The 14148-nt window shown below is 41.1% G+C and overlaps 1 long non-coding RNA gene across 2 annotated transcripts in view; it reads left to right on the forward strand.

The window, feature by feature from the left end:
* Nucleotides 1–14148, forward strand: part of LOC120403011 — a 40117-nt gene that overhangs the window by 10490 nt on the left and 15479 nt on the right. For both annotated transcript variants that reach the window (XR_005597415.1, XR_005597416.1), the window contains 3 exons: nucleotides 1789–1923; nucleotides 6988–7054; nucleotides 10768–10903. This is a non-coding gene — a long non-coding RNA (uncharacterized LOC120403011). The remainder of the gene's footprint in view (nucleotides 1–1788; nucleotides 1924–6987; nucleotides 7055–10767; nucleotides 10904–14148) is intronic.

The raw sequence follows: 14148 nt of genomic DNA on the forward strand, positions 1-14148 counted from the left end.
ATTAAAGGGTTAATTATTTGGAATTAGGGAGGGCACTTCTTTGGTTGGCTTATCACAGGCTGTGAAAACAAAAATTGGTTAATGAGTTTTGCAAATTCCAGACCTGTATATAAGGTTCCCCCACCCCAATATAATTTTTTCTTTCTTACATATTAGTATTTGCAACCAAAACACAACATTCCCTCAGTGTTGTTACCATCCATTGACTGATCCAGTGAACGGTCATCATACTCTTATATAATCATTGATGTCAAGTTAAATATGGTCATTCCACATTTCATTAATGTGATGCCATTTTTGCTGGCTTGTCAACTGCTCCCTATAAAAAATTACAAGATATAATGTTCCACTGTGGTAGGGCAGATAACCACTCCATGGCACATGCTGAGCTGAACTGCAACCTCAGAACAATCATTTAGAACATTGGTTTATAATCTCATGAAGAGGCACGTGCACTTTGCCTAAAAATCAACAGGGTATTTTGTCTGTGTAAAAATGAGGATCATTAGCTATAGGGCTGCTCTATCGTTGAGCAAAATAATTGCTAATAATCAACGAGACATAAAAGGGCAGAATCCTTTGGACTGGGCATGCTGCACTTGGAATGGGGATGTTATATAGGTTGCTGTGAACCAGCTTTTTGTTAAGCCTGACCTGGAGCGAGCAGGGACAAAGTTGGTCCCAGGTGCACAGGACAGAGTATCTGGGAACAAGCCAGAGGCTGCAGTTCACTAAGTTTATGCTTCTTTTTCGGCCATGCCCCCAACACATCCCCTCCAGAGCAGGACATGGGAGCCATACATCTGTTGGGGATTCTCCCACATCAGAGAAATCCCCAAGAAAGTGGTTAATGCAGAACAGCCTTAGCAGAGGCCAGAAGCTGGTCCATGATCTAGTAGTCAGAACACAAGACTGAAAAATAGGTAGGATAATGGTGACTTGCTCCATAAACATATTGTGAGGATTAAGGAGCTATTTGTGTTCCTAAGTGGAAGAAGGTGACAACCAAATAAAAAGTAAGTACCAGTGTTAACTCTTTGATGTATTATTATAAATTATTTACATTTATGAAGTGCCCAAAAGCATGTCTGTACAGTTAAGTACTTGGCAGAACAAACACAAAGAGGAGATCTCTGCTCCGAAGCGCTTATTGCCCAAAGTTTTGATCCTATGAAGCCTTGCACACCTGCTCAGCATTCTGCATTGTGAGCAGCCCCATTAGGGTGACCAGACAGCATGTGTGAAAAATCAGGACAGTGGTTGGGGGTAATAGGTGCCTATATAAGACAAAGCCCCAAATATCATGACTGTCCCTATAAAATCAGGATATCTGGTCACCCTAAACCCCATTGAGGGCTGTACCATTGTGAAGACATCTCCTGACCTTGTTGCTATTCACAGCCTCCTATGTAGATTATTAATACTTCTAGAAGGAACAATCTGTTCTAATCGGAGTGTGGGAGTCAGCTGATGGCTAGAAGATGGGTGCACTGTGGTAGTACATACATGTGTCCATTTGTGGCAGGTTTATGTGGCAGAATTTGGTCCATATTTTTGTTTCCAGTTTTACCTATACCTTGATATAACACTGTCCTCGGGAGCCAAAAAATCTTACCGCGTTATAGGTGAAACCGCCTTATATCAAACTTTCTTTGATCCACTGGAGTGCACAGCCCTGCCCCCGCAGAACACTGCTTTACCGCATTATATCTGAATTTGTGTTATAACGGGTCACATTATAACGAGGTAGAGGTGTATTTATTATTATTCCTTTATTGCCATCCTCAGAAACATTAACAAGCCTGAGAAACTGACTCTTAGCTGAATAGAATCTTGGCATGTGCAGGAGAAGAATCTCCCTGAAGGACAAATGGAATTTTACAGTGAAAGAACAACATTCAGTGGCACCTTGAACTCAGAGAGGTAAAAGGAAAGAGAGAAATATGAAGCTACTGTATCTATGTGGTATTGGTACAATATATGCACAGATATGTTATAGTTGTAGTGCATTTCACTTCATTTCTGGTTTCCATCCTATATATCTTTGTGTATTTTCAGTGACACCACAAATTTACAGAAGTGACCCTGTTCTTTTCTGCCTGGAGACTTCTCCTGTGACTAGATTTCTGTTTATTTTGCAGTCACACCCAATTATTCTAAATCAGTTTGTAAACTTCTTGTGTGTGTGTGAGGGGAGAGAACTTTAGATAAACAATAACTAGTGATACAGTAATATGCAGTATGCATGCATACAATAGATTTAGCTACCACTTCAGTTATTCTTATCTCAAGACACTCAGAAAATCCAAACACATGGTTAATCAGGTCTGATTGAATCAGACAGTTTGGAATGAATTCAGAATGATCATTTAATGTATTTTTCCTATATTTGGTTCCAGTTATAATTGTTGCATATATGTGTGTGCTTTAAATCTAGTGTTAAAGATTACTCTAGATGGAGCTATGTGTGCTTAGTGGGAAATCCTCGTCACATCTCTATATGCTATCTCTGAAAAGAAACTTTAAAGAAGTTGGTTGTGGGCTGCAGCATTTAACTCATGGATTCTTCCAAACTCCAAAGTGTGCTTAAACTCAAATCCACATCTTTCTCATCTCAGATAGTAGAGCTGCAGAAAGGGGTTTGATTTGGCCAAGAAGACTACGTTTTGTGCAGTGCCTAGCGCATTTAATTCCTTCTGTCCCAAAACCACTTCAGTGAGGTTCATTTTACCCATGCATGTTATTCTATCCCTGTGGTGGAGAAATTCACCCTCCTCTGATGTGGAGCTGATAGGAAGCCAACTGCCAACATGTGTTTATATAAATATATTTGCTAGGGTAAAGATCCCTTGGTAAACATCTGTACCCAAGAACCTGATGTGGATTTTGGGTGATCCCTCAAGGAGTTTGGTCCCATAAAAATAAGAAAACACAAATCTGTGGCACATATAGCCCAGCTTCCAGATGTTCCATGCTGTTTAAAGGAAAATTATACCATCTGCCTCAGACCAACACTGAAATAAATGAGACACAGGAAATTCAAGAATATGTAATCCCCAAAATAAACCAAATAGTTAAAAAATAAAAATAAAATAGCAACATACACTTTCTACACTTTCATTTGTGGATCATCTGCTGAGATTTTTTATTTTAAACCCTGAGTGCTTAAACTTAGGCATTTTATGTTGTATTTAGGCACCTAAATGAGGGTGACCTTGTTTTCAGAAGTGCTGAGCACCTGAAAGTCCCAGTGATGTCAGTGGTAGTGACAGATGCTCAGCACCTTTGTAGATATTATCTTAGATTAGAGGATTACTATATTTCTTTTTATCAATGCTTCTATGGGCCAGATCCTGCTCCCACTGAAATCAATGGCAAAGTTCTCTTTGACTTCAATGGGAGAAAAAGCAGGAACTACGATCCTCATCCTAAAATCCTTAATCTCATGAGAAATCCTCAGTCATGTAGGCAATACCATTAAAGCTAGTGGGAATCACTTATGTGAGAGGATTATTTGTGTAATAAGAAGTTGCAATGGTGGTATGAATGATGGGATTCTATTAACACCTTCTATGTGCAGGTAGCGATTAAAATTTGTTATTTGGAAAGAAGGGGGCTTAAATCTCACCTGAAAAATGGTACTTGCAGCAGTATTGTAGCTGCCATTGGTTAAATGCAAAGTCAGAGAGAAAAACATCATCTACTGAACCATCATCACCAGTTCCTCCTGCACCTGGAGGTCTCTCATCCAGATTCTGACCTGACCTTACCTTGTGAAATCTGATGTGATCACAGCATAAAGTAGCATGGCTAAAGGAAATGCATACTACAGTGTCTAGCACAGTGTTTCTAAACCTAGTGAGTTGTGACCCTCTGGGAGGCATCACAAAAAGGTAATCGGGGGTCACAAGGTGTTGACAATTGTATGACAATCTAAAGCAAAGAAAATCTTATTCCTGGCTCTCCACACACTGGTACTCTTGAAGTATTCTCTGTCAACATCCCAAAACACACACACACAAATTCTATAGGCTGATCATTGTTATCATTGATACATTTTTACTCTTACTTTATAGCAAGTGTAAGGGGATTGTGAAAATTTTTGACTTTGAATAAGGGGCCGCCACCTGGAACAGGTTGAGAAATACGGTGGGGTTTTGGTCCATTAGTGGTGCTCCAAGGTGCTACTGCAGTACAAATAATTACTACTAATAAATAATAGACTACTGCAACATTGAAGTACCATGAGGCAAATATAAGCCAAAGTGGTATTGAGTTAAGGATAAGGTTTCAGTTGTACATTCTGCTTTAACAATAAAAGCTTCTATTAAAACTTATTGGTGCAGCTTCTAATCAAAGCTATATGGGCCTACATTTTCAAAGATCAGTCTTACTTAATAGGTGCAACCAATATCTAACATCTGTGCATGCTAGCATTAAAATTTGCATCTGCAGTTGTCCTGATGAGGTTTGTGAGTGCAAATTTTAACACCCGGGAGTGCATGATTTAAAGGGCAGGTGATAGGAGAGCGCAAACATGCACAGTTTTGTGCACACAAACATGAAGATCAGATAAAGGCCCCCACAAATATCTACCCTATGTTACTCAGTGTTCTCAACCTACTGATGTCCAGTGTGTGAGTGATGCCAGCTTCTCTGAGACAAAACTCTGGTAAAGAGGACTCCACAAATAAATAGAGTAGAAGGAATCTTAAATAATGGATTACACTTTTTTTTTACCTACATAAACTCTTCCATAATGTCAGTTTCACAGTCAGAATTTTAAATAGCAATAATTTATCTTGGTAATTGGAGGGCGACTGCTGGGTTTGTGTCGCGTGGGATGGAGGTCAGTGCGAGTGTACAATGAGTGCCATGCCATGGAATGAGTTATGGTTTTGAGGGATATGTCCAGTATGCTCATTTTGGGTTTTGGCATTTAATTCCTTCCTCCCAATGAAATATGTGGGAGGAATGGATGCCAAAATTTTCACTGTATATGATGTATAATTTCTCCCTTGTACTTCAGTGGGAGGAACATCAGACCCCAAAATGATTATGTGCATAATGGCAAAGAATGTATCGCTGCATTTTTTAATGTCAGTTGTGGGAATTCCTGGAAGGGTAAAATATTGTTGTCACCTTTCCCGCTTCTTGGTTTCCAGTGGGACTTTTCCACACAACCCCAAGGATCCTACCAACCCAGAACTTTAATTCTCTCCAGAACTTTGGTGCTGGCCCAGTACCCTTTAAGTGAAAGCAAAACTCTGGATATGAACATATCCGCAAACTTCAGAAACATTCCAATCCTGGTCTAGATCCAAATAACAAGCCTTGGCATTTGTATAGAACTTTGTGTGTTCAAAGTAATGTTTTAACAATCCTCACAATGCCCCACTGAGATGGCTCACTGCTGTTATGCCTGCTTTACAGATGGAAAAATGGAGGCACAGAGTGATTAAGTGACTTGCTCAAGGCCACAAAGCAACCATAGCAGTGGCAGAGCTGGGATTAGAACCCAGGACTTCTTTCCATTGGGCTGTAGTTTCTCTGCATCTTGTTATAGACAGAGAGTTTTCCACTGCTGTTTTTTGGTTGCTTTTAGTGCATTTGATTTCAGATGAAAAATATATGCTTGGTTCTGTCCAGACACATCCATCCTCTGCCCCTAATCATGCCCAATATCCTCTACGCTTGTCTGGTATTTGTAGCGGGTGTGGGATGTGGATCAAAACGTGTGCAGGATCCTCCATGGCCATCTGCAATATCTGTTTACGCACCGTAGGTTAGGCAAAGAAAAACTCCATTCTGTGCCTCTTTGCACATCATGGAACCAATGCAGTCTCAGCTCCCTACAGTGTTTCGTGACTTTTCTTTTGTGGACTTTTACTCAATATGGGCCGGATCCAAAACCCATTGATGTTAATGGGAGTTCCCCATTGACTTCCATGGGGTTTGAATCAGGCCTTCCGTTATGTGTTCCTATCAAAGTGTCTGCTCCTAATCTTCTTGCGGTCTCTGGGAGTTTTGCCATTGTCTTCACTGGGAGTAGGACTGGATCCAAGATGAGCAGAAATGAGGTGAAAGAATAGTCTTCTTTTGCTAATTCCAGTCCTCTGTTAAGCTTCCAAAGTAATGCGGTTTGTAAAGAGGCATACAGAACTGACTAATTCAGCAACAGTTACAATTATTCTAAATACATCAAGTTTCATTAAATGTTATCAAGATTCCATTGTAATTTATTTGATTAAATAGGACTTGCTTTCTCTCTAAAAATGATTTATAATGTGTTTTTAATAGGAAGAGTTTCCAAAAGGCTTTAGGATGTCAAAGCAGTGCTATTAATCTTTTTATTAGCATTTTGAAAAATGGTATGTGTTGCCTGATTGGTAGATATTTGTTAGCATTCTCCTTTTCTACAGAGGATTATCACTTTGACCCCACTATTTTTAGTATACTGTAGCTCTATAATTTTCATATAAAGCCCAGAATCTAATATCATTTACACAGTGGCGTTAATCTGGATTAGAACTGGTGTGATCGAGATTAAAATTTGAGTCAGTGTTTCAAAAGACTTCAGATGGCAGCTTGCTTTGTATCCCATAGACAATTTTATTAGAAAATAATTTTTTTTCATATAACTTCACAATTTTTTTAACCTCAGTAAAACAGCATGATTCCTTTAATTTAAAAAGAACACAAAGAAAGCGCTATTTTTTTTACACACTGACAAAAAAGGAAATCCCAAGTAAAATTTAATATTAAGGTTCTATTTAGGAATGATGGGCCAAATTTGGCTTTTGGCTACACCGTTGATTTCAGTGGAGTTACTGCAGATTAACACCAGAGTAAATGACAACAGAATTTGGCCTGATATATTAATTTTTATGAAATCATTGTTATATGCTGCTATATTTTTAATTAATCAACAAGGCATTTTATAATACCCTTTATGTTATAAAATACATTGTTTATTTTTTTTAACAGACAGTACATATAACCAGTTTCTACGAAGCACACTGGGGCTCAATCCTGCAGCCTTTGCTTATGTGATGTGAGTAATTCTTACCCATACAATAGCACCACTGACTTCAGTAGGTCTACTCATGTGAGTAGCGTTGGGCCTACAACCTTTACACAAAACTCCTATTGACTTCAATGAGAGTATTCACATGAGAAAGGCAAGCAAGACTTGGCCTTAAATAAGGTTTGCAGGCTTTGGCTCGCAATATCATGATTTTAAATAGCTGTAAAACATGCTTTAAAATGCCAGATAATAAATAACAAAAGTAAAATATTTATAACTGGAAACTTATTATAATGTATTACTAAACCTGTTTGTATATCCAAGGGTTTTCTACTGTAGCTCTGTGAAGTATTCATTATTGAAAATATTTCTGCTCTACGAAGGTTCTATAAAATACATGCCCTTTGCTACAAGCTGACAACACTTCAAGGCCCTGAGGCCTGTGTGAAAGGCCAGGAGCTGTAACAGTAGAGGTACTGTGTATTGCTAGGCAGAGGCAAAAGAGGGGCACATAAAGATTAACAAAAAGGGCTTATTTGATGAGGCTGCAAAAGGTGGTGTCAGGCAGGGTCACAAAAATTAATATAAAAGTTAGAGCCCAGATTTCTAACACACACTTGCTTTTAAAAAATCAGGTTCTTGATCCCCACAATCCTTGCTCAGGCAGAGCTCCCAGGTCCTTAATTTGAAATTGTCGACATTATTTATTTGAGCTGAGATTGTCAAGCAGGAAAGCCTCATAGCATCGATAAATACCTCTGGTAGGAACAAACAAGCAAGAAAATCCCTGCAGGAACTGCTGTCAAATACAATTCAAACCTGTGTGAAAAAAGACAGCTTGCAGTCACTCTTCCATTAAACCATGTGGATTAATAAAATATTATTAAAGTAGTGCCTAGAGACCCCAACCAAAATTGGGGCCCCATTGTATGAGGCACTGAACAAGCATAAGAGACAATTTCTGCCCCCAAGGAGTTTACAGTCTCAATTGATGCAACAAAGGCAGTATTATTATTATTATTATTATTGTCATCATAATTTCACAGATTGGGGGACTACCTGAGGCACAGAGAGATTCAGCAAGATTCAGGTAGTCTGTGGTTGAGCTGGGAATTTAACCCACATAGCTTGAGTCCCAGGCCAGTACCGTAGGTGATTCCCCCTTTTAACCGGTGTCTGTGTTACCTGGATTGAATGCCATTTCCAGTGTGCAAGCAGGCTGTCTGGTATGGCAGTGGTTATTATTCTCCATGCGCCATTGCAAGATGCCAGCATACGTCTCTTCACAATACATCTGTTGTGAGTCCATGCCTATGAACCAGTTTAAAAAGTGATGTATTTGACATGAAAAGGGGATGTATTAGAGTCAATGTAGAGATTATAATTAGGGCCCTACCACAGTCACTGTCCATTTTGGTCAATTTCACGGTCATAGGATTTTAAAAATTGTAAATGTCATGATTTTAGCTATTTAAATCTGAAATTTCACAGTGTTGTAATGGTAGGGGTCCTGACGCAAAAAGGAGTTTGGGGAGGGGTCGCAAGGTTATTGTAGAGGGAGTTGCGGTACTGCTACCCTTACTTCTGTGCTGCTGCTGATGGCCGCACTGCCTTCAGAGTTGGGCAGCTGGAAAATGGTGGCTGCTGGCCAGGAGCCAAGCTCTGAAGGCAGAGCTGCCGCCAGCAGCAGCGCAGAAGTAAGGATGGCCTGGTATGGTATTGCCACCCTTACTTCTGCGCTGCTGCCTGCAGAGCTAGGCCCTCAGTCAGCAGCCGCCACTCTCTGGCTGCCCAGCTCTGAAGGCAGCATAGAAGTAAAGGTGGCAATACCGCGACCCCCCTAAAATAACCTTGTGAACCCCCTGCAATTCCCTTTTGCATCAGGACCCCCAATTTGAGAAACACTGGTCTCCCCGGTGAAATCTGTATAATATAGGGTAAAAGCACAGAAAAGACCAGATATCACAGGGGGAGATCAGATTTCACAGTCTGTGGCGCGTTTTTCATGGCCGTGAATTGGGTAGGGCCCTAATTATAATGCTCACAACTTCTGTAGTGCTTTTATTCCAAGAATCACAAAGCACTTCATAAACATTAGTGGATTAAGCCTCACACCCTCTTTTACGCTAGGTAAATGTCACTGTCCCATTTTAGAAAGAGGGTAATGGAGGCACAAAGAGGTTGGCCAAGAATATGCAAAAAAGTCTGGGACTGAGCTAGGAATAGAACATGTATCTCTGTTAGCTGGTGTCATAGGTCTCACCCCCACTTGGAGCTGTTGGGTTCCAATGTGGGGACCTGCACTGGTTTCCCTCTAAACTAAAAATCCTAGTTTAGATCTAGTAAAAGCTGCCACCACCCAATCAGGTACGTGGATTGGGACACAGTCCTTCCCCAAAATCCTTGGGGATCCCAAGAGCCCCAAATCCATGGAGTTCTTACACCCAGGAGAAATAAACCATTCCCCCTGCTTCCTCCCCCCTCCCTTTTCCTTGGAGAGATACCGGGATTTAACTACAGAGGGATGCCTCCCCCTCCCCCTTCTCTGAGAATCCACCCAAAGAAAGATTAACCAAGTTCTTAACAGAAAAGATTTATTAAAGACTAAAAATAAAGTAACTGTCTCTGTAACCAAGATGGAACAATACACAGAGTCTAACCTATAAACCTGGAGAGCATTCCCCCTCCCCCTTTCTTTCTCAGTAAAAGCAAAGTAACAGCAAACACACAATTGCAAATGTAGAAATCAAATTATAAGACTAATCCGCCTTTCTAATTAATACTCACTATTGAATAGTATGAACTACTCCAGGAGAACTTGGAGACATGACTAGCCTCTCTTAGATCCAAAGAGAGAACGAACACTTACACAAAGGACACAGACAAAGGCTTCCCTCCACAGAGATTTGAAATTATCTTGTCTCTGATTGGTCCTCTGGTCAGGTGGTCATCAGGTACTGCATGTTAACCCTTTACAGGTAAAAGAGACCTTAACCCTTAACTATCTGTTTATGACAGCTGGTTCTATGTGTTAACCTCAAGACAGCCTCTTAATATACGTGCTGTAGCCATGAAATTACTGCAGCTTCAGGCAAGAATCAACTGCCCCTATCTTGTTTCCTTTGGGAGCCTGCACGCCGCCCAAGCCCCCGCCCCCCGAGCACCGCGCTGCGCTGCCCAAGCCACCCGCCCCGCCAGCGCTGCGCCGCCCAAGCCCCTGCCCCGAGTGCTGCGCCGCCCAAGCCCCCGCCCCCCCGAGCGCCGCGTGGTGCTGCCCAAGCCCCCGCCCCCTCCAAGCGCTGCGCCACCCAAGCCCCCCTGAGTGCTGCGCCGCCCAACCCCACCCCTGAGCGCCGCGCCATGCCACCCAAGCCCCCACCTCCTGAGCGCTGCGCTGCTGAACCCCAGCGCTGCCGGGCCAAAACACAAACAAACAAACAAACCCCTCCAGCACCGCCCTGCCGAACCAAAGCCCGCCCCCCCGCAAAAAACCCCAAACCCGAGTGCTTGGTCAGCTGGTGCCTGGAGCCGGCTCTGCAGATAGGCATAGGGTAACAAACTGTCTACTGTATTTTATGGACCACTCGTCTCTATTGGTTAGAGTCAGTGCTACTCAACTGTGACCCATGTGCATTATACTGCTAACAGCCAACAAAGATGCTCTTATAGTTCAAGTGGTAGGGACTGTGCTTGTTGAACAGGGAGATGTGGGTTCTAATCTTGTTTTCTCCATGGCACAGTATGCAGAAGAAAATCAGAGAGGTGTCCACAGATTGGTTATAATCTGAATGTGCAACACAAAAAGTTCAGCTGGCAGAAAAGGAGAGAACAATAGAAGAGCTGGTATCACATTTGGAGGTCTTCACCAGTGAGAAGGTACTGTAACCATCAGATGTTATGTTAAGTGGGCTCTGGTGCTTCATAGATTCCAAGGTCAGAAGGGACCATTCTGATCCAACAGTCTGACCTCCTGTAATAACACAGACCATTGAACTTCCCCAAAATAATTCCTAGAGAGTATCTTTTAGAAAAAAATTCAGTCTTGATTTAGAAAATGTCAGTGATGAAGTATCAACTATGACCTTTGGAAAATTATTTCAGTGGTTAATTACCATCACCGTCAAAAAATTTTTTTCCCTTATTTCCAGTCTGAATTTGTCTAACTTCAGCTTCCAGGCTTTGGATCATTTTATACCTTTTGCTACTAGATTGCAGAGACCACCGTTAAATATTTTTTCCCCATGTAGATAATTATAGACTGGAATCAAGTCACCGCATAATCTTCTCTGTGTTAAACAAAGTAGATTGAGCTGCTTGAATCTCTTTCTGTAAGGCACTTTTTCTAATCCTTAAATCATTCTCATGGCTCTTCTCTAAACCCTTTCCAATTTATCAACAATCCTTGAATTGTGAGCACCAGAACAGGACATAGTATTCCACCAAACAGAACAGGAGTACTTGTGGCACCTTAGAAACTAACAAATTTGTACCAGTGCCAAATATAGAGGTAAAATAACCTCTCTACTTTTACTCAAGATTCCCCTGGTTATGCATGCCAGGATTGCATTAGCTCTTCTGGCCACAGTGTCATACTGGGAGCTCATGGTCCACTGATTATCCGCCACGACCCCTAAATCTTTTTCAGAACCACTGCTTCTGAGGATAGAGTCCTGCATTCTATAAATATGGCCTGCATTCTTTTGTTCTTAGATGTGTACATTTAGCCTTATTAAAACACATGTTGTTTGCTTGCATCCAGTTTACCAGGTGATCCAGATTGCTCTCAATGAGTGACATGTCCTCTTCATTATTTACCACTTCCCTAATTTTTGTGTCATCTGCAAACTTTATCAGTAATGAGTTTTATTTTCAAAATGTTGACTAGTATAGGGTCAAGAATGGATTCCTGTGGCTCCCCTCTGGAAACACACTTACTTGATTCCCTGTTTACAGTTACATTTTGAGGTCTATCACTTAGCCAGTTTTTAATGCATTTCATGAGTGCTACATTAATTTTATATTATAGTTTTTTAGTCAAAATGTTGTGCAATACTAAGTCAAATGCTTTACAGCAGTCTGATGTGGGAGGGATAGCTCAGTGGTTTGAGCATTGGCCTGCTAAACCCAGGGTTTTGAGTTCAGTCTTTGAGGGGGCCATTTGAGGATTGGTCCTGCTTTGAGCAGGGGGTTGGACTAGATGACCTCCTGAGGTCCCTTCCAACCCTGACATTCTATGATCTAAGAACCCATTTGGCTCCTTATATAACAGTGAGTGAGATGGGTGAGATGAATGTTCCTTGTTTGTTTTGATTTATAACTCTGCATATGTATACACAAGCACCAAGTCTAGGCTCTAGGCACCTTTGCCAAAATGATAAACACAAGCAGATCAAACCCCAAATAATAAAAAAAAAAAGAAACTACAATAAAATCCAACCCAAACAGTAACTTCCTCCTCCATAAATGATATTGTGCCTGTCCCTCCCCGCAAGGCCTAGGTCAATAGATAGATCTCACAGCAGTCTGAAATGTAGAGGTTTGGGCTATTTTGAAATGAGGCCTGGAGCAGCTTCCAAAGTCAGGATCCCTCATGGAGAGCGCCATGCTGGCAGTGCCGCTTTATGTACTCCAGCTCAAGAACCTCTGCTGATCACAATGGTGAGAGTACAGCACCTGGAAAAGAGGCCATCTCTCAAGCAGGAAAGTACCAGGCTATTTAGGATCTTACAGGTCAAACCCAACTTCTTAATAATAATTAATTAACTCTCTTCTGTAGATCAAGGTGCTGCACAAAGGAGGGGCAAGTATTGTTATCCCCATTTTTTAGCTGGGGAAACTGAGGTGAGGGCAACAGACTGGTGGCCGACCCAACTCTGTTGACTCCTACCCCAGTGCCCTATCCACATGACCATGCTTTCTCCCCTCAGAATAGTTAACCCATAGATAATGGACACTACATAAATAATTGTGCTGTAACCTATGTAGCTGTCCATTTTCTATATCTATAGAAATTCAGTCAGCTTTCTCAAAATGTAGCAACCCTTACTACTCGGACAGGTTTTTTACACAGCTGCTTTTAAATCTTAATGACTACAAAGGCTTCTTCATTAAAATATGCAAATTTAAAAAAATCCTTCCTTATGAAACCTACCTTTTTAGCTCCATTTATTATGAAATGAAGGTAGCTTGCAAAAATCGCAATCACAAGGCGCAATGATAAAGAGAATGCCCTGGCACTACAGTTTGAATTTATTTTTGGTGCATAGAAAGTGCAGTCATAATCACCTAGAATAGGTTCAGTATAAATGAGGTGTCACTGCAGAATATCAGCTGTAACAACCCAGGGCATTTTCAACCTGGGCTGGGGGTCTACTTTGGTGCCTTAGCCATTCATCTGAATTTTAACATAGAACATGTAATCAGTAATGGGTAATGCTGACAGACATTTGGGCGTGTGCCACTATCACTCATCAAATCTAAACACACCTCTGGTTCCACAACACATCTTATACTATCAGTTCAGATCATCTGCAGTTACAGCATATTTCACATTTCTAGTCACACTGTTTCCCCCCACCCCTATGAAGCCACATTTAAACTGCACTGATTCAATACAAGCAGCTACATTTTTAGCACCGTGCACACGGTGTGAACCATTATTTAAAGAGCCAAATGGGTTCTTACCCTACTTGCCCAATTGGTGTTGCACATTCAGATTATAACCAATCTGTGGACAGGGAAGTTTCCCATTGATGCTAATGCAAGTCAGGTTGCTAACTCTCCCCCATAACTCACGGAAGATTCAGCCCAAGACACCTTGTCAGTTATTCTGCACTGAAAACATATTAAAAATTCACTTAATCTGCATGTGATTATTGCTACACCAGATTTATTATAGATATTAAGCCTGTAACTCCAAATTAAAAAACAAAAACAAACCAACCATAAACTCAAAAAAAGTCTTTAAATAACATCTTGTCAAATAAAAACTTCAAACTCAGGTTAATCTGCTGAGATGCAGCGTTTCTCCACTGAGGTTGTGACTGGTGTGCATTACAGTTGGCTCTGTACCTTGACCAGAGTGTCCGTCCAACCTGGCATGACTGAACTTTATTTTCATT

Source organism: Mauremys reevesii, linkage group 4 (assembly GCF_016161935.1).
Source record: "Mauremys reevesii isolate NIE-2019 linkage group 4, ASM1616193v1, whole genome shotgun sequence".
NCBI classification, from domain to species: domain Eukaryota; kingdom Metazoa; phylum Chordata; order Testudines; family Geoemydidae; genus Mauremys; species Mauremys reevesii.